The 21,415-nt window shown below is 44.9% G+C and overlaps 1 pseudogene; it reads left to right on the top strand.

Annotated features, from left to right (window-relative positions):
- Window positions 1–2,079: 2,079 nt before the first annotated feature.
- Window positions 2,080–20,059, top strand: LOC105856169 (syntenin-1-like; annotated as a pseudogene).
- The last annotated feature ends 1,356 nt before the right edge of the window (window positions 20,060–21,415 follow it).

Below are 21,415 nucleotides of genomic sequence, written 5' to 3'. Positions count from 1 at the left end.
GACCCCAGTAGGACAGTGGGGTAGTGCCACCAAGGTACCTTCAGTGATCAAGAGCAAATAGAATGCAAGCAGGTGAGAGCACAGCATTATCAATACTGCCAGGAAATATGATTTATTACTGATGCTAACATGACATTTTAAGAGCGGTTTAGGCTCCCATGAAGGGCTGCCTGAACAATCTACGGGGGCAGTGAAATAACATTAAGTCTCAAGGTAGGTTCATGCGTTGAGGGTTGTAGTAGATATACCTACACCTTGGGTGCTCACCTGCCAAGTTGCTAAGCAACAGCCAATGGTAAGCAGCCATTAAATTTATTGAGTTTAAATTGAGCCCCACCTATGGGTCTGAGATGACATCTTTCAGAGCCAGGTCTACCAACCCCATGAATCCCCAGATGCTGTGTGGGTAGAGGAAGCAGTCAAGACCAACTATGCTCTCTCAGAAGCTAACGGGGATCTGCAGCCACAGTTAACTCCTTCCTGTTTGGGATGATTGGGACTGTGTTTGGGAATACCACCTCAGACACAAGCCCGTGTGTCTGCAATTTCTCATTTTAACTGCATACAATCTTCTAAAACTAGGCATTTTTCAAGTTAACATTCATTTCATCTTATTGAAGATTTCCATTGTTATAGAGAAAGCCAATGAAAGCCATCAAGCCCAAGACAATCCCGCTGGAGAACTGTCTAGTTGTTGTACATGACTTCACAGGACAGAGCTAGTAAGGACATCATGGGAGAGATTGTGGATATGCTAAGAAAAGGTGGAGAGAGTAGATAATAGGTCTTAGAGAAATTCAAGAACTCACACACCAGAGACCACCTGATGGAGGTGAGTGCTCCTGAACCAGTGGCAGACTATGAAACCAAACAGAGGCAGCAATACCAGAACACATTCATGGTGGACAGTCTGGCAAAAGGGTTTTCAGTTAGTCGAGACCGCTATGACTTATTACAGACCCTCTATGGTAAAACAGGGAGTGAGTCAAGTAGTGTATCGTGATAGAAGTGTTTGTAGAGAAATTAAAATGCAAAATTAACAGAAGTGATTGTTTCCATAAGTTCATGTAAAGTGTGCCTCCTCCTGCCTTCCCTTTCAACCTCTCCTACCTCTTCTACTGGAGACAAGAGCAACCCCTCTTCCTCAGCCTAGTGAGCATCAAGATAAGGCTGAAGACCTTCACGATCCACTTTAAGAAGTCATCAGAAAGTGTTTACTATTAAGTAAATTTTCACTGCCTTATATACTATGTTCTTAGAATAAAGTGAGACATCTAACATTAAAAGTGTGCCAGTCAACTATGTACATCACTGGCAACGTTTCCGGTCAACACTAGGCTATTAAAGTTTTTGGAGAGACAACTTATACAGATTTTGTCGTGCAGAGGTGGGAGCCCTGAACCCCCACATTGGTGAAGGGTTAACCATACTAGAAATGTGAATTTTGAGCCAGAATCAGTTGGTTCACAAGGTAATTGGGTTTTGTAATGACTAAGAACAAACCTGGAAATATCATGCTAGAGTCACAATCCTGATGACTACTGTACCACTCATCACTAGGAAAGGCCAAAATATTGCCTGTTTTCTCTTATGCCAACATTTAACCCAGAATGACTGCAATTAAGATGTTCAGATGGAATGGTATCAAGATGTAACCCACCAACTCTTATGGAGAGCAGCTCCAGGGGAAACAGCCCACCACAGTAGATAAGAGATGACTTGTGACATTTATCACAGGTACCTGCCTTGTGATCACATTTTCAGGAGACTAATAGTTTCCAGGTCTTGATTCTGCATCAAGAAAAAGCATGCGGGGAGATGTTCCACTCATTGGAAAACTCTACCTTCAACATGTCACAAGGAAAACCAGGGCTGGTCCTAACCAAGGGGATATACCTGTGTTGAGACTTCTTGTCAACCTATTTGGAACTGAAGATCAGGAAGAGGGGAAGAGTCCTCTCAGAAATGGCATCTACCTGTGCAATACTCACAGCATGGGTATTGAGTAAACCCTCCGCTCCTCACCACAGGAGAGGGAATCCATGGAAGAGAAACATGAACACCTGAGATCTGTCAACCATGGATGTGGCAGCCCAGCAGCAAAGACCGGACAGCCCGATGGTAAGTAATCCTCAAGTCATGGACATACAGTTGGAATACCCTTGGGATTAAAGGAGTACAACAGATTTCACCCCAAAATGTGATTCAGTACAAGTGTTTTGAACTGAAGGACTTCCAGGTCAATAGGTATTAGAAGGGGCTTCCCCTTCCCATCTCCAGAGATCAAACCCATCAAGAACTGTCCCCACCCCCCCCCCTTCCCTGTTATCTCTAGGGCAGGCAAGATCAAGAATGTAACCAGACCTGGCCCAACCCGTCCATAAAATGCCTTTCAGACTTGTCATTCCCTTTGGAAATCAACCTGTTCATACCCTCATTCATTCATTCTCCTCTAGTGGTAACTCATACTCTTCAACAGAATTACCTATATTCCCACCACCCTCTCCCCCCTCTGAAATACGGGTAAGGATTTGGGTCTCATCGGATATTGGGTCTCATTGATTCTCCCTGTGCATACAGTAACAGTTTGTATGGCTTTTCATATTCATCTGCTTCATTGGGAGTTATCAGTAAAGTCTTCCAAGAAAGCAGCAGCTTTCCCTATGCTCTGACAGGGTCAAATGGAACAAGTACCTCCCCCAGAGTATATAGGCAGTAAGAGCCCTCACCTGGACCATACCAAATACTCCGGCCTGAGAAATATCCTGGTATGACACATAGGGACACAGAGTATTAGACAAGGGCCAAAGCTTGACATAGGCTTCAGCAAGCAGAGCTGATGAGGTGAAACCTCAGAGGTAGGCAATAGTTAAACTCCAATGCATGTTGCAGCACCTTCTACCTGAGGCCAGTCGTGCCCAAGCCAGGCACCTGGGTGAGGCCTGCCAGAGAATGAGGGGAAGATTTCGAACATCTCATTCTTCCTTCCCGTTCAACCATGGAAGTTTAGATGGGGGAGGGGGGTCAATGTGACCTGCCATAGACCCCTGGGATTCATGATAGTTGAAGAAAGTGACATGGCACAGGAAGAAGTAAGTTCTCACTAAAAAATGGCATCCATTTTCAAATTCAAATGAGATGCAGACAATCATTAGTACTTTTTCTGGAGATGAAAAACAAGTTTAACAAAGTAGAGACCTGAACACAAGCTTCAAGTGACAAGACTTCAGATCATATTTCCCCCTGAAGTACGCATCTAGAAGTAGGTGGCAATCAAATGCAATAACCTATACACATTAAAATATTCACACAAATGTGAAAACCAAGACTGAGTCTTCCTCAGACAGAAGTTGTTTCAATATTGTGGAAATTTACAACATATGTGCAAGGGAGAGCTGAGAAGTAGACCTCAATTTAGAAATCTAAACAAAACTTCACATTTGCTGCAAGAGAAAAAGGTTTAAGACACGTCATCCTTTCAATGTAAGGAAAATTGATCAAAGTTCTGCACCCGGAGTTATCTGATTCCAACAGGCAGTGAGGAAGGGAGAGGTGGGGACACACCTAAATGGGAGACAAGGCCTTATACAGAATGTCCTCCCCAGAGAGAAGTCCCATCCTGGGAAGGTGGAGCCAGGAGGCCTCACTGCAGTGGGCACTGGGCCTGTTTTGCTGCTGTTGAGAAGCCAGGCTCTCTGACCTGCCCCAACAAGGCCGGGTTGCCCCGGACCACACCTCTGCCCTCTGGGTCCACCTGTTTTCCTGCAAAAAGTTACATTTCAGCTGAGCAGGGGATTTGATGGGGTCTGGGGTGAATTGTACAAGCAGGTAAAGGTGGTGGGTAAACGACCACTCAATTTTCTTTAAGCCTGTATCTTAGCACTCACAAGGTTATATAGCAGCAATAGGAAGCTAATGCAATACCTGTCATGTTTTCTTCCAGGGTTTACACCTTTATGGTCAAACACCTTTATGGTAAGACACTAGTCACTGAGCTGTGCTTTCTCTTAATAGGCTTCCTTTCTTTGAATAATCCCTGTGTCATGAAAAATAGTGGCTTATTTTAACAACTCAACCTAGAAATATGACAAGCAGTGTTCATTTAACTTAAACTTCAAATACAGTCAGAAATGTCACTGAAGACTCAAAAAGTTAGACAAGCAGCCAATATCAAATATTCAGGATTTGTACGACAGAAACTAAATATACAATTAAAGTTTCCCTGAAGTATTCTCTGGTTTCTCCCACTAGTTCAGGTAGCAATGTACTAGAGTCCTAGGCAATTTTTTCCATGGAATAAAAATCATTCAAAAGGTACAACCAACAGGACAGACCGGACACGTTCACTTCTCCACCCAAGAGGGGCAGACACAGCAAGGGCCTCACATTTCAGTGGGACGTGAAGTCCCTGCTTTTCACAAGCTTCAAGTTGGCACAGCTTCCAGAAGAGAACATTCTTCACTGAGCACCCACCACCTCAAGCTTCTCCTGATCAACGGCTCTCAGCCCTCTATCACTTCCCAAGGCAGCCACTTTCCAGGCTTTCTCAAAGGCTTCCTCTCCCAAAACATGGGACAGAAACCCACAAAGGGCCAAGATCTGGAAAGCATGACCAACAACTCCCTTCCACATCAGACGAGCGCTCGACTAAGCTTGTGCCCTGAGGAGCCTAGCAGGCCCAGTTGGCCCCACCTTGGAGGTGAAAACGGTTTCAGAATCCTGCTCCTTGGGTAGGAGACTGAGCCCAGAGAAGGTGCTGTTGACCAACACTATCCCCAGACTTTCTGGGAGCCTTAGTTGGTACCAATAAAAGAAAAGTAGAAGCTTCTAGCACTGAACACATCCTGCGTCCTGTCCTTCACCTTCTCAGTTTATAAAATGCTGCATCTAACACTGACTTTTCTGAGAAACTGCTGGAGAAGATTTACATGTCACAAGGAACTACCTTGCTCCTTATAAATGAACATTGGGTTCAATACAGTTCCTATTTTGCTCTAGTCTAGAGTGAGGAGAGAGTAACAGAAACCCCACGGAGATTGGTCACGTAACACTGAAGCCACATCAGTTCCTAAGCATCAGGCAGGAATGTGCCCATCCTCTGGGGTCTTTAAGGTGAGGACATTTCCTTAGTGCTCCTTAGACTTGGACATGGCCAATGCAGGGGTCGCAGAGGATGAGTCAATACACCAGCCCCACTGAAACTGACAAGGCAGCCACTCCTCATCTAAGTCATAGAAGGCTTTGGTTTTCAGCTCTCACACAGGCACTTCAAGTCCTGATGGAACTGAAGGTCAGAGGGTAAAGTTGGGTGTTACCTCTGGCTACTGAGTTTTGTTTTGTTTTTTTTTTTCCCACTGGTGAATGTGTATTATCCTCTATCCAACTATACCCTATCTTTGGGCATGGGGCTCAAAGTCACTTCATAGACTTCAACATGTGGCTCCAATATCTGTGTATCCTGTGACAGCATTTCTCAGCTTACCAAAGTGATACTCAACCAAGGTGGATTACCCTTTAGCCAGGTTCAGGAATGGATGCATTATTAGGTAGACCTCATCTCCAACTATACATATTCAGACAGAACCACCACAACCCATGGAATAAAACAGCCACACACAGCAGGGTATCACCACAGTAAGATACTGAGCCCATGGCACATGAGGACAACCACTGGCAGGTGACCCTATAACAGCAGATTGAAGTTCCTAAAGTCTGAACTTACAAGGTAGACATCAGAGGCTCAGGAAGACTATCCTGTGGACATATTCAAGTGTAAGTTAGAGCTACAATCTCTTAAGACACCTAGAAGGTAAATCCTCTCACTGGGTTGTCTCAAATACTCGGATGGAAGTAACTCATGAAGACATGTCTGAAACATAAGGAACAAGAGTTTCACACAAGTTCAAGAATGGCCTAAGTGGTCACCATCCAAGGGTTGGCAAGAGGAGGATCACACCCACACACAGAGACCCGTGACCAGAATCAAAGCAAAGTAACCATTGTCAGTGTTGTGTCAGGCCCACCTGCAGCAAGGGCAAATCGCTGCTGGGAATGCAGGTGGGTCAGGATTTTGAAAACAATGTTCCCAAAGCCAGGCTTTTGCTGGGATTCATGGGGCTAAAGGCATGATGTCAGAGGATACAAGTCAACTCACTTCTCCACAAATATAAATTGCTCACAAGTGACAATTAGAAAGTTCTTAACTCAGTATGGCTTCCAAAAAGTAGTTTGTAGTAACTTCAGGTTATCTTTACCCCTGAAGAATATGCCATTAGAGATTCTGACAGATGTTCAAATTATTCACATGAATGAAACCCTATAGCCACTACCCATTGTACTCAATTATAAGGAAGATACTGTACATTTTCCCCCTACACACATTTTGCCTTGATTTTTCTCATCATTTTCATGACATAGAAATGAAGATGCTCCTCAAGACATCCTCAATGTCGGTACCACCACACCTTCAATTACCAACACGGATGCCCAGAAAACCCTAAACCACAAGATGGCAGAGTGACAAAATCAGCCGATCCACCAGCTGAGAATTTGTCTACTCCCAAGGCTGAGCAGGGCAGGGAAGAGTAAATGCCAGCTCACCATCTCTATCATCCGGTTTAGTCATCCAACAAGAAATTACTATGAAATTCCAGCAATAAAAAATAAGATCAGAACTGAAGACCTTCAGTGCTTGCTTTTTGCCTGTTGACCAGATAACTACAACTGTCTGCATTATGTATGCAGCATGGGGTTTTTGTTATTTACCTAACGGTACCTTTTTTGGAAATAAATGTTTTTTTAAAAAGCCTGATTTTTCTCTATGTCTTTAAAGGTTTTTTAATTGTTTCTTATCTGGTCAAGTAGAGATTTGTAAGAACTTCATTTTTAATTTGTAATAAAAAAATTCAAACTTTTTTGAAAAAAGTCAACTGTAAGCACCTGTTATTAAAGGTCTTAGATAATTTTTTTAAAAAGCCTTGCTGAGTGTGGTGAGATTTTAGCTGAAGAAACATTGTGGCAAACTTCAGTATCACAGGGAAGACAAGGAAAAACTTCCCCACTTGTTTGGGGGTATCTTAGAGCCCTCCCTCCCAGACACCACTATTCCCAGGCAAATGCTGAGCCACCTTCATTCCTTTATGTGGCAGATGTCTGAGGACCACGCAACTTGGGGCACATGGGAACACGCGCTGTGAATGAACTTGCAGATATTCATTGACAGGTTCCTAATCTGGGGGTCACAATCCCCTTTTCCACCTTCAGGACCACCTTTTCCCCCCTTAACTGTGAAGCAGGCAGCAAACAAACAGCTTTCCTGAGATTTCATGGCCTGTCAATCTTCTAGAAAATGTACCTCCCGAAACCTAAGTCACACTCCTTTTGTCCTATCATTCCCAGTAAAGCAATTCTTGGTCTCAGCCATAAAGGAGACCAGTGGGTGAAGGGGAGGTCACCTCCCTTTAAAAGCAACTTTCATAAAATATCAGGTCACTCTAGCTTCTAACATATTGGGCAAAATGAAGTTAAATGACCTCAGCTAAAATACAGCAGAAACACCGTCTTTATTCAAGTTGACCCATAAAGTATTGTGACTCCTTCGAGGCAAATACAAAAACAGTCTCTGTGGCTCCCTCCTTAGGTCAGCTGCCTATACTGACAGAAACCACACAGCTGTCATGTCTTGATTTCCTGACATTACTCAATGTCAGTCTGCAATGATTTCAAAGTAATGACTAACCATCACCCAGTATTTCCAAGGGACTGATTTACGTGAAAGAGCAGATTTGTCTCATCACAAAACTTCTGTAAAGGATTTACCTTCCCCTGGTCTATTCCATACCCATTCAGGGGGTAGGTAGCATTGTCATAAGCTATCTCTAAGAATTCTATGCACACAGAGTTCCTCTGGCCACCACCCTGTACCTAAAGACAGTCTCCCATATCTATGTAGTGGAGGTCCTAATGGGAAGGGGTAGCAATTTCCCTCCCAAATTGACAACCAGGCACAGCACAATCATGTGAGAGGGGAAACGACATAAGGAGAACTAGGTTTTGTTCAGATTACATCTGTCCTTGTAAGAATGGTTGAGGCAGTGTTGACTTCCCCTTCAACGCAAGATAGGGACAGTGGGGGCGTGGGGGGGACGCGGACTAAGATGGCAGACGAGAAACACCCCAAGAGTGTCTCTGCAGAAAAGTCAGGTTCTAGGAGAAATTAGAAAGCAGCAAGCAGACGAGCATACATCAGGCGAGGGTCAGAAGGAGGGGTACCAGAAACTATGGGACACTCCACAGGAGGAGGTTGTGGAGGAGAACTGGAAGCAGAGACCTCCCAAGAAACTTGGAGACAAGCGGCAAGGGTAGGTGGCACGGTTAACTTTCCCCTCCCTTGCATCTCGGACTGCTGGTGGGCTCCTCAGCTGTATGAGAGACCCTCAGACACCAGCCCAGAGATGGCCACCACCAGTGAGCAGTAAGCCTGTAGCAGATGCAGCACTAGGCTCCCAACTCCCTTGGGGCACCTCCATGCACACAGACCTCAGCCGCACAGCAGGTGCCATATTGCTACACTCTACCCTCCCCTGTTCCTATCCGTGGCTGCCAAGAGAGACAATATAACCACCAGCCAGAGGCATCTCCAGGGAATGGGACCTTCCCTTTTGGGGCCCTACAGTTGACTGAGGGGTACTCAGATGGGGAGCTCCCTACCCACCAGCCCTCCCAGGTGCTATTGGCCTGGTGATTCCAGGAGAATGGGGCAGACCCTGAGGCTGAGAGACATCAACACAGCTTGGGCACCCCATGGGTGAATTAGGACTCACACTCCCCTCCTTGGTGGGGTCAGGGATTCAATTCCAGGGCCCAGAGGTCAGACCTGCAGACCAGATCATGTGTACCCAGGTATCACCATTGCCTGGGACACAGAAGGGATATATGCAAACAGCCTTCTGAGGTGTGTGTGCCTCCAGGGGTGTATCAGTGTGCTTGAGAGCAACCCTCCTCCCAAAGGGGTCCATATGCCCAGGCAGCAATCCTGCACAGGGAACCTCTTGGCCTGCATCACAGCCAGGGGAGACCCGGTGGCATGAGATCTGGCCTGCTGGCAGAGGCCTAGGAGAAGCCATGGAGTTGGGGAGGGTTGAAAGGAGCAAGGCCTGCTCTAGACTGCAGGTCTCAGACAGCCCCACCCCACATGCTGACTTTCTGAATGAGCGGGGCCCATTCTAGCCCCTCCCTGACAGCTTTTTTCCCAGAAGCAGAGAACACAACTTTGACCCCTGCTAACAGCATCTATGGCACTTAAGGACAGACTTACCCTACTCCATCTCCACCCAGACTCACTCCCAGACCAGCCCTCACTAAGGTGGAGAACAAGGACACACCTCGAAGTCCCAGGGCCCCACCTACCACCTGAGGCACTACAGTGCCTCTCCAGAGAAACAAGAACTGGACACAAGACCCAAAAAGAGCATAGCCTGCTCCTCCTAGCAATTGCCACCTACTGACAGGGAGGACATTCTGCACACCCTTTTCATGGCACCTACTGACTTATACAGGGTGTGGTCGAATCTCACCCACAACCACCACCTACTGGTTCAGACTAAACAGAGTGTCAGTATCCAAATGAAAACCTCAAGACAAGCAGCAATAACTGATCCAGATGGGAAGTAAACAGCGAAGGAACTCTGGAAATAATAGCCAAACAGAAAGCACACCCCCAAAGAGCACTAGCCCCTTAGAAATGGGCACCATTCACAATCAGACCACTAAAATGACAGAATAATTTCAAATGTGGATCATAAGAACATTCAATGACTTGCAACACTGGATAACCGGCACAAAGACGACGCAAAAAGACTCCAGGGCTTGGAACAAAAATTCACTAAAGGAATTGAAACAAAAATCTAACCGTACTCCTGGAAATGAATTCAGGGAACTACAAAACAGTGGAAAGCCTCAAGAACAGGCTAGATCAAACAGAAGAAAGAATCTCAGATTGAAGATAATAGTTTTCCAATTAATCAGTCAGAGAGAGCAGAGAAACAAGAGAAAAGAGCAAAGCCTACAAGAGATGTGGGATTATGTGAAGAAACCTAATGTGAGGGTCATAGGGTTACAAGAAGGGGAAGAAGAAAACATTCAAGGGTTGGACAAGCTATTTGAAGATGTAATAGAGGAAAATTTCCCAGGCCTTGCTAAAAATCTCCAGATACAAGTTCAAGCAGCTCACAGGATGCCTGGGAGATTCAATGCAAACAGGAAGATGTCACAACATGCAGTCATCAGACCAAAACACGAGATAGGGAGAAAAACTCAATTCCATGACACTAAAATGGTTACAGTGGGTATGAACCACAATCTGGGTAGCTGCCAGACTACAGAGTGATCTCTACCTGATGACACAGCCCAGGAAGTACACAGGGTTTCCTTCCCAACATCCCACGTGTTGGCCTGCAGGATTCGCCATGACAAACTGAAGTCATCTCTCTGCCCTGCACAGACACACCTCACCACATGCTTTCTGGATCATTTTACATCTGAACACTAAGCAGCCAGCTTTACCTGTTCTCTGCAGAGACCAGCACCTGTGTAACACTCACCCCCCCATTGTTTTAGGGAAGATGGCTCAGGCTTTTGACATTTCCCATCTTTAAGTGACAATCTGTGCAGTGTCTTCTAAAGGTTTGTTTCTGCCACTATTGACAGACTTCTAAGTTCAGGTGAAAGATCAAGGGCCCAGAGCATTTCAGGACACCATCCTAGGGATGTGGTATAGTGATAAGTCAGGATGGGAATTAACTCCCTCATCTTCCTGCCGGAAGATCCACAACCTTCTATAGCCAACTCCACTCAGTGATTTCACACAAGACTGTTAGACCCCTGTAGTGTTGATTCTTAAGAATTCTGCTAAGGAAGAGCAAACCTGGAATACATAAACGACAGTTGTATACCTCAGGAGCCCAGAAGTCTATACCCATGGTAATGATTCACAACTTAAACTCCCTCGGCCACTGTCCAGGCTGACATGACCACCCCCCCCCCAAAGTACAGGCTGTCATCACAGAATACCCTGAACTTACATGGACACAGGCCTGAGGAACTCGTCTATGTCCACTCATCGAGTTCACCAAGTCTGCTTCCAGAGTAAGTACAGTGCACGAATCCTTACATCCCAGCTGGACAACAAACTCTGCTTCCCACAGGGTCATTCCTCAGTGTGATGAGATTGTGTGCCCTGGTAGCTCTGCTGACAATAGGAAGCTTGTTGTGTAAGGACAGCCCTCACATTCTCTCCCGCCATCTCCAGGACCTTGCACTATCCTCCATAGAAAGTGTTGCCAAGAACAAAGATTAAAGCCTGGGAGTCATGAACAACTGTTGCCTTCCACACACAGAAAATGCCTCAGATCTATTTGCAGTCACAGGTTAGATCATTCCAGCATGGAACATCACAGAACTGAAGGTTTCACAATTTCACACCAGGTCTCCCAGGTGGGCCGACTGCTCAGAGAGGGCACAATGTTGCCCACAATGACCAACTGTCCCCCATCTGGGACAGTTCCATTACTCAGAATAGCTACAGAAACTCAAGGGGGAGCCTGGCTCCAAACTTTTAGCATTTGTGCCTTTGCTGCCTCTGGAGAAATTTCAAAGGGCAGCATTTCAGACCTTAGCTCTGAAGGAAATCTAAGTGTGCCTCAATTTTAACTCAGGTGGACGTCACCTAGTTAGAGTATTTGTTAGAATATTTCTCCATGGAGCTTCCCTGCCTACACGCTCAGGGAGCAAAGCCACTATGAAAACCCCTGGGACATTACTTAAACATGGTGCCCATTAGATGACTAAAGTAAATAATTCCCTTTATTGAATATAAGATCAAGAAATTGGTATGTACTCAATTCCTGAACACAGAATCTCTTAATGGGAAAAGATTACAAAGGTACAAGCCATAGATGAAAATAAACAAAACATAATTTTTTTTAAATATATGGGATACATAAGTGAAGCTGAGGATCAGATTTCCTGATGCTCAGAAGCATCAAGGCTGAGTTGTAGAGGACAGAAGGACAGTGTTTCTTTTAGTAACTCAACCAGCACTCTCTCCTTAGCCCCCACACTCAAGTGTTCAAGAGAGAGGTATGAGACTTTCAGCTGTTTGGGTTCAAGGTACCCTCCATAGCCCTGGACATGTGGCTCAAACACCTGTGGGCCCTGCTTTGCTCAGACAGCCCCTCCAGTGGTCTTAGTTACAGAGAAAATAAGAGGTAAGCAAACAGTACCCCTGTGTATCCTGTATTTAGAAAGTTGTCTAAGATACCATCCTAACTGGAATTCACGTTTTGATCCAGATTCAATTAAATTCACAACTTAGTGATCAGCTTTTGAGGGGTCTGGGAAAAATATCAAATAGAACTGGTAGATTAAAAATGTCAGATGAAGAATTTGAAGATGAAGCCATCAACTTTTACAGAAAGCAGTACAACCAGGAACCACTCCATCATGCAAGGCAAGAAATGACTTACAACACCAGTCATATACACTTGGCCTGTGTCAGGGTAACAGACCACAGACCGATTCTCCACTGAAGGAAAACATTGAGCCAAGAGTCTTTTTAGCTGGACAAACCCCTCAATTTTCCTTCAATTCACCCTAACAGGTGGAGTCACGGCTGGTTCCATCCATACACAGGATATACCTGTGTTAAGACCTCAGGACAATGTTAAGAGCTCAACTTAAGATCAGCCTAGAAGAATAAACACTGTCATATGGGATCTGTCTGTGGGTCAGCCCTGCACACAACAAAGACATTGCTGGGCCCTTCAACCTCAGTTACCACCCAAAAGCGAGCCCATGTTTAAAACTGAACCCTAGATCCAAGAGCCATAGGGGAAAGACCCAGGTGACCCTGGCTGACAGTGAGTACTTGCCCATGAAATCCACCCTGTAGAAGTTCCCAGGAGGTAGTCAGTGTGCTAGAGCAATAGGAGAAACAAGTCACATGGACCCTTCCAGATTCTAAACTGGCAATAGTCCCAGTATCGACACATGGACAAGAATATCTAGCAAAGTTCAAAGGACAAGGTAGGCTATTGTCCAACAGGGACTAGGACGGTAAGGGTCAGACACAACAGAAACAGAAAGACTAACATGTGGCTGCAGCTCCCACTAGAACTACAGTTCAATGCACACTCTGCTCAATCAAGGGCCTTGGGTGGGTCCCCCAGGGACTGCAAGGCATCCTTTCTGTCAGGTTTATCCAGCCCTAAAGCATTTCAAGTGGGAGAAACAGTGATGTTGGCCAGGTTTGGTAGAATTCAAGGGAGCCAGACAGGACTGTCTTGAGGGGAGGGTAAGTTCTTCTCATCCACACAAGCATCAATTGCTCAAGTTCAAATGAGAGGCAAATTATCTTCAAAAGCTCAAAGCAGCAAACTATAGAATATCACATTTTTTCCTCCCTCCACCCATACTGAGGTATGTAGTGATATATACCTTATGATACCTTCTCACAACTGGACATCTAGACACCCCCCTAGCTCCTATTACAAGTTTTTCTTCACTAGCATGTAAGTTTAGTTTTTAGAGAGAGGGTTTTGTTCTACTACCCAGGCTGGAGTGCAGTACACATTCATAGCCCATTTTAGCCTCAAACTGGTGTCTTCAATAATCCCCCTGCCTCAGCTTCCTAAAGTAGCTTGGACTATAGGCACGTATTAATGCATTGACTACTTTTTGTAGATGCAGGGTTTTACAATGTTGCCCAGGCTGGTTGGTCTCAAACTCCTAGCCTCGAGAGATCCTCCTATCTCAGGCACCCAAAGTGCTGGCATTAACAGGCACAAGCCACCACGCCTGGCCCAAAGCTTGTGTCTTACATTTACCTTAGGACAACTCATGACATGCAAGCGTGATCTAACATGAGAAATCTAGTTTTAGAACTTTAGATATTGAATCTTTTTTTGAAGAAAAATATGATTTTAAAAGAAATCCTTTGAATATGAAGGTCTCATGTTTACATCAGAATGTTTTGTTCCTGTAAGTACTTAATACAGCAGGCATTATAAAAACAGATGGGGACCAGGCTGAGATACAGGGCTGTGTAAGGCATTTCTTCACAAGAGACGGGGAAGTCCCATCACAGGAAGAAGGGGTACAGAGCTCTTCGCTGCAGCGGGCACCGAGCCTGTCCTGCTGAGGGAGACCCAGGCAGTGAGACATTCCTCTGCAATGACTGGGCTGTCTTGGGCCACACCCATGCAGACACCCCACAGTAGTGCAGGGGCATTGATGCCTCTGACGACAGACTACAAAGGATATGGTAGATAGTCTTGGTGGCTCAATACCCAGGCTCCCATCCCCACAAGCAACAATCTGAGGCATTGTGTATTTCCTCAGAGTGCACAGAATTGAGCCCGTCACCTCTGTAAGTGGCCAGCTCAATACTATTCCTTCAGAGGCCACCTTCTCCACCCTGTCACCAGGCTCACCCCCCTCTGGGCTTCTGGGATTGAGTAGTAGGAAGACTAATGACCCCCTAAGATGTCCATGTCCTAATCACTAGAACCTGTAGGCATGTTATATGACAGGGCAGGGGGAATTAGGACACTGGAGTTGAGGTCACTGATGAGGTGACTTTAATCCTGTTTCTCATTACAACAGCCCCCAGATGATCCAGGATGATTTTTAGAATAGAAGGGGACATAAAAGGACAATTAGATTTCAAAATGCACTGACACAAGAGGTTTCCCCAATCTGGAAGCTGCTAGAGCCTGACCTTCAAGATTAAATGAGCTGCCACAAGCCCACGGGTGCAGGTGGCCTCTGAAGAGAGCAAAGGAAACAAGTTATCCTCTGAAGCAGACAAGATGCCACCCTGCCAACACCTTGATTTTCTCTAACTCTCCACCCTCCCTGCAAACCACATGGAAACCTGGAATGTTTCTCTGTTCACTGTACATGAGAGGATGGCATTCGATTGGACGCAAGGTAAAGAGTATAACCAGAAGTTTAAGGCCCCATAGTTTGGCAAAGCCTAGTTCTGTATAAATTTTTCATGTATCAAATGACATCAGATTCTTATGAAAGGCCTGGGGCCCAATAGGACACGAACTCACTGGATGCAGACCCATGAGTATCACCTGGTCAGACTCCATTCTCAGATCAGGGATCGCCCCCACCACCCCACCCCCACCCCCAGTGTGAGATGCCCTGAAAGCCTCACACAAGGGCTGCGTTCATGATGTGGGCATCAAAGTGTTCAGTGGAACAAGCTCAAAGAGCATACTATAGTGTGCAGAGACCAGGGCTGGGGTGGAATCTTCCTAAAAGGAAGCCTCAGTCAAATCTGAAGTCTCACATATTTCTGAACATCTAGAGAGGTGAGCCTTGAATCTGAATTCTTGAGAAGCAGCATTTTTATTACCCTTTCACAGTTGTCATTTCTCGATCTATAGATGAGCAGCAGATAAAAATGAGACAGAATGTTCTCATTTTGAGCCCTCAACTTCCCTTCCCCAGATCCCACAAACCCAAATGTCAGATATGGCTCAGAACCCTCCCAGCATTTAGGTTATAGGGTCCCCTCCACACAGCACCAGGCAGGTACCAACACCTAGAGATCCTGCTGTGTACAGACAGTTCACCTGACTTCTCAGGGTTAGAAAACTGAAGAGTAGCAGGTGGGAAGTGAACGTTTCCTGTTTTATATATTTAGAAAATGATTTATATCAACATCAAGTATCTTAATTTGTTACTACAGACTTTAAGATTCTATTTTCAAACACAGGACTGATTTGTCCTCAGTATGGAAATGACAGCATACTTCAGGATCATCAGTGATTGTATGGACACGAAGAAAAGAACTAGAGCATCCAAGTGTTAGAAGTTTGGGATCTTGTTATTCCTGAAGCATCCCTAACCATTGAGGGAGAATCAGACAAACCTTAAAATCCCCATCCTGAAATAATGCAAACAGTTATTCCAGGAGACAATTTAGACTTCCAGATATAGCAGCTTCAACACAGACACACAAAAGGCAACTGCCTGATCACTGAGCTGCTTGTAGTTCCTAGCACTGTCACATTGCACCTCACTTTTCTGTTATCTACTGCCCTATAGACCTTGTTTTAGGTGCAGGAAAAGCCCAGCAGAGAGTTTTTCTAATTTTACATTCAGTCTTCTGTCAACTCACCACACTAAGGTCAATCAGATCCAGGGTTGAGGACACACCTGTGACAGGTTCTCCAGACAACCACAGTTACAGTTCCACCTGAGATCAGCAGGGATCTGTGTCTACCATCAGGTGAGTGGCATGGAGCACAGACTCACATCACTGGGTCTTAAAGTCAGCCCTTCACATCAAAGGGAAGAAAACCCAACACTCAGACATCAGAAAGACATGTGTTGTCCAGGGTCTTCTCCCCAAGAAGACCAGGCTCACAATACATGCTGCCTATATAATCAATGACTAGGTCTTGCCTAAATTGGTTTCCAATCTTCTGGAGTTAGAAAGTAGCATACCTCACCTGGATTATCCCAAGTGCTCTGACGTACTTTTCAGAAAAAAGGAACAGTCTCAGACAAGGTTGAAAAGGACAACATAGGCTCATCCAGCAGGATCTCATGACCATCATAACTACTCCCCACACGCACCCACTTTGGACAAAAATCCAAGAAAAATAGCTTTGGAAGCATTACCTTTCGAGGATCAGGACAGTATCTATCCAGCCACACACCTGGGTTAGGCTCCACCAAGGACGGCAAGCAAGACGGAATTTAACACATTTTTTCCTTCCAGACTCAGAGTCATGGGAATTAAGTGGGAAAGGATCATACTACTCCAGAGGCCAGGTGTAAGAGACCTTGTAGGGTCTCCCTACAAGGCCTGAGAGCCTAAGGAGAACGTCGAATGTCAGAATTAAACTCTTCCCAACAAAGTAGAGCATGGATTGCTCAGATTCAGTTGACAATTAGTTCTACAAGCTTAAAGGAAGAGATTTTTAGTGCTTGGGGAGATATGTAATCTGTACTCAGACACGATGTGCCATCAGAAGTGCAATAGCTGACAAACCACGCAGGTGCAAACCTAAAGCTTGAAGAGCCATCTCGTCCCAATGAGCAAGTTGCAGATTTCTTCTAGCATATGACTTATGAAGTCTAAGGGTAGATACAATTACAGATCTTTAGACAATACATGCTGCATTGTGGAGTTTTTCGTAAGACTTGGAAAGTTACACAATCCTTAGAATGCAGTGGAAAGTAAAACATTCTCCCCACTGGAGCTCAGAAACATCTGATTTTGGTCCACATTTCTGGGAAGCTTACATGGAGACAGCACTGAACAGGAAACAACAGCTAAAGAATCTCTTCCCAGGAGAAAGGAAAACTGTCACTAGAGGATGGATGCTGAGCACCAAGAAATCCTCATAGGCTCGCTATAGCAGGCATGGGAGCCCATGCCACTTCTGAAAGGAGAACCCAGGTGGTCTGGCATTCTTCTGGAATGACTACACAAGCGTGATAGATGCCAGGCATGTTTCATGCCACATTCTGTGCCTACTTGGTTTGGCCCAGTTGTAAAGGACAGCATCATGCCGGTTGCCTCCAACCCACTGAAAGCTCCTTCCCTCAGTGTTTAGCCCTTAGGCTTTCAACCAAGGCCTCAGGGGGCTGCTCAGCTTCAGGCACAAAGCACACCTTTGAACCACTGCACTGACAGGAGCCGCCGACAGACATAGGGCAGCCCTCCATAGAGGACAGCACACAGCTGAAAGCTCTGACCTAAGATTCAAAACAAATAACCAGTGTCGACTTCAAATCTCATCCCTATGGTGCTAAGTTGCAGCCTCCACCTCCTTGTGAGGAGCAATGTCTACAATGAATTCATCTGACCCCTTCTGTGGGGGCAGTCTGGGCACAACACCCCAGGCACACAATGGTGTCTCTTCACCGAGGACCAAGAAAGAATATGCTATTCACTGGTCACATTTACAGTGAAAAAAGCTCTGGCTCATGATGTTGCCCCACTGAAGTCAGTTAAGCCCACCACAATACCTTGGTGATGGGAATGGGTTTACAATTAGGACATGGTCTGCTCTGTGCCTCTCAGATTACAGTCATCTGGGAAGACAGGCCTGTCATGGAAATGCCATTCAGCCTGTCTGCATCAGTCCTCTGTTGACAGCATCAGGGAGAAAGCAACCCAGAGACATCTGCTTGCCGAGTTGCTGTATTCAGTCTTTTGCTTCCTCTTAATTTTCAAGATGCTGCCCTTGAGACAGCCTCCTTATATCTGGGAACCAGATTTGTTGGGATGACTTGGGCAAAGACTTGAGTGACCCTGGGCAACAGTCAATGCTTTCCACAGTCAACACTGAGTATTGTCTGTGGGTAAACAGTGCATCTCGTCCAGGGCAACACCATAGCAACACTGACCTTGATCATGCCAAGTATTTAGGGATGGAAAGGAAATCCTGGAGACAAGGAACAGAGTGCCAGGCAGATGAGGGTAAAACATTCACTTGAGCTGTATCCAGTGGAGTTGCAGGTGACTCATATCACACATGCAGACCTGGGTCAGAAGTCAAAGCAACAAAGGTTTGGAACAATTTCCCCTTGTACTATTAGCACAGAAGTGGTACTTCTAAGCATGATGATTAAGAACTTCCAAAAGTGTGTACCTATGTAAGAACAATGAGAACACTGACAAATTGTTAAAGAAACTTTCAGTACTCTGGAAATTAGCATCAGCAACAATCCAGTGCTTATTGAAAGAAAATGGCTAGTACTTAAGAACACTCTTCAGCATCCTCAGAAACTCAGCCTCCCCACCATGGTACCTGTGCCAACCAGCAGCCTATGAGCTGTTGGGGACAGTTTGGGTTTCACTTCCATAGAGAGCTCCGCTATTTGACCTGTGTGACACCTCCTAGAAGCCAGGTACTCAGTATTGTCTTCATTTGACCCAACTTAGAATCCACTGAAGGCAGCCCAATCCCCCCTTCGTTTGTGAGGAAAATATGTCAAAAATAAATTGGCAGCAATTGTTTAGTGTCACAGGTGCTTGAGGCAGCATTACTAGTTGGAATCTCATCACTGAAAATGAAGCCAGTTAAAAACTTAGAGACCGAAGTCGGTGCCAAAGGCTATAGGAGGCAGCGGCAAGCGGGTCTCCGTGGTCTAGAAAAACACTGCAAAAACGTCCCTTTATCCATCTCTTGAAGACTTGAAGGTAAAGTCATTCAGGCTCAGGCTGCCTATTCCGCAAATCCTGCCAACCCAGCAGTTTTATCAGAAGCTTCTGCTCCTGTCTCTCAAGATGGAAGTCTCTATCCTAAACTGTATCCAAAGCTCGATACATGGGCCTAAGTTTAAATGAAGAAATACGTGCAAATAGGGCCATGGTCCCTGGAGCACCAGTTCAGGGACAGTTGGTAGCAAGACTTTCTAGTGTGAACTATATGGTGGCTCCTGTCACTGCCAATGTTGTTGTAATTCATAGAGCAGAAATTAAGCAAGGGATTTGCCAAGTCATTTTGTGTAAGGATCAAGATGGAAAAATTGGACTCAGTCTTAAATCGATAGATAATGGTATATTTGTCCAGCTAGTCCAGGCTAATTCTCCAGCCTCAGTTGGTCTGAGATTTGGGGACTCCAGATCAATGGTGAAAACTGTGCCGCCTGGCGCTCTGATAAAGCACACAAGGTGCTCAAACAGGCTTTTGGAGAGAAGATTACTATAACCATTCGTGGCAGGCCCTTTGAACGGACAATCACCATGCACTAAGATAGTACTGGACATGTTGGCTTTATCTTTAAAAATGGAAAAAATAACATCCATAGTCAAAGATAGTTCTGTAGCCAGAAATGGTCTTCTCACGGAACATAACATCTGTGAAATCAACGGGCAGAATGTCATTGGATTGAAGGACTCTCAAATTGCAGACATGTTGTCAACAGCTGGGATTGTAGTTACAATTATGTCTGCTTTTATCTTTGAACATTAAATGGATGGCCCCAAAGCATTATGAAAAGTCTGATGGACCACACCATTCCTTAGGTTTAAAAATCATACAAAAGTGTAGCTGAATTTCTCCACTTTCCTTCTTTGGCAACTTCTGTATTATGCACATGAAGCTTTCCCAGAGCCAGCGAGCATATGCTGCATGAGGACCTTTCTATCTTACATATGGCTGGGAATCTGTCTCATCCGATATCTTGTTCAGATTTCAAGATAGTGGTAGCCTTATCCTGGTTTTACAGATGTGAAACTTTCAAGAGATTTACTGACTTTCCTAGAATAGTTTCTCTTCTGGAAACCTGATGCTTTTACAAGCCATTGTGATTAGGATGACTAATACAAGCTTAGCTTTATGTGAGGAACCAGTCACCTTTCTCCTGGGTAATTAGTGCTGCTCATATTACTTTAGTTCCATATTTGCATTTTTAACATGTTACCATGTATTTAGAATGATTGCCTTTGATAGTTATTTTAGTTCCATGTGTGTAAAACACCTATTAAGAACACTGGTTTCATTCTATGTAAGCATTATACAGTGTATGTAGGTTGCAAGAGATTGTAACGATTGTCATTTACATTTTAACTACCTTCTTTTAATATGCTTGAACTGTTGCCTTAACTGTGTTAAGCATCTAGACTAAAAGCCAAAATATTGCTGCTGCCTTTCTAAAACCCAAATGTAATTCTGTAATGAACTGCAATGTGTACTAGCCCAGACTGTTTAATGGTACTAAGCTACAGTGTAGCTGCTTAGTTGTATTTGAAATTCTCATCAATGCATAATGGAAACTTCTTTCTTGTAAAAGTTGCCAGTATCACTTTCTGAGAAACAAATTGCTGTATGTTTAATGTAAAAGTTCTTATACTAAAAGAAAATTTAGAGACCATGAGATGAGACGTGCACAGGGAGCCTTGAAATGCTCCAACATGTTTCTGGGATTTTAGGCGACCACATACATGTGTAGCTGTGCACATACTGAGGACATACCCGAGGAAGCCCCTCATCTGTCCCCTCTGGATACCCTTTGGGATCTGTACTGCAGGAAGCAAAGGCCGAGGCAAAGCTCCAACTGCTGGATATTTTCAAGTGTCTCAAGACAAAGTCCCTTAGCCACAATGGGACACTTACTGGTTCAAAGCATTGGACCACGAAGGAAATACCTGTTCAAGCGTTACGTGTCTAGTAACATAACCAAGGAGAGACTTCAGTGGCTGCACTTGACAAAGAATAGAGACTTTGCCATTAGTTAGAAAGTCACTAAGGCAGCAACAAACCCTGGAGATGGGAGAATCTCCGGAGTTATTTAAAATACCTAGTGTAACAAAAGCAAGGCATGCAAACAGGAAAGTCTGTCCAATAACCTGGGAAACAGTCAATAGACACTTTCCTAAGGA

The sequence above is a fragment of the Microcebus murinus genome, chromosome 3 (genome assembly GCF_040939455.1).
Source record: "Microcebus murinus isolate Inina chromosome 3, M.murinus_Inina_mat1.0, whole genome shotgun sequence".
NCBI lineage: Eukaryota > Metazoa > Chordata > Mammalia > Primates > Cheirogaleidae > Microcebus > Microcebus murinus.
Note: the sequence above shows the minus strand (reverse complement) of the source record. Positions and strands in the feature narration are given on the sequence as shown.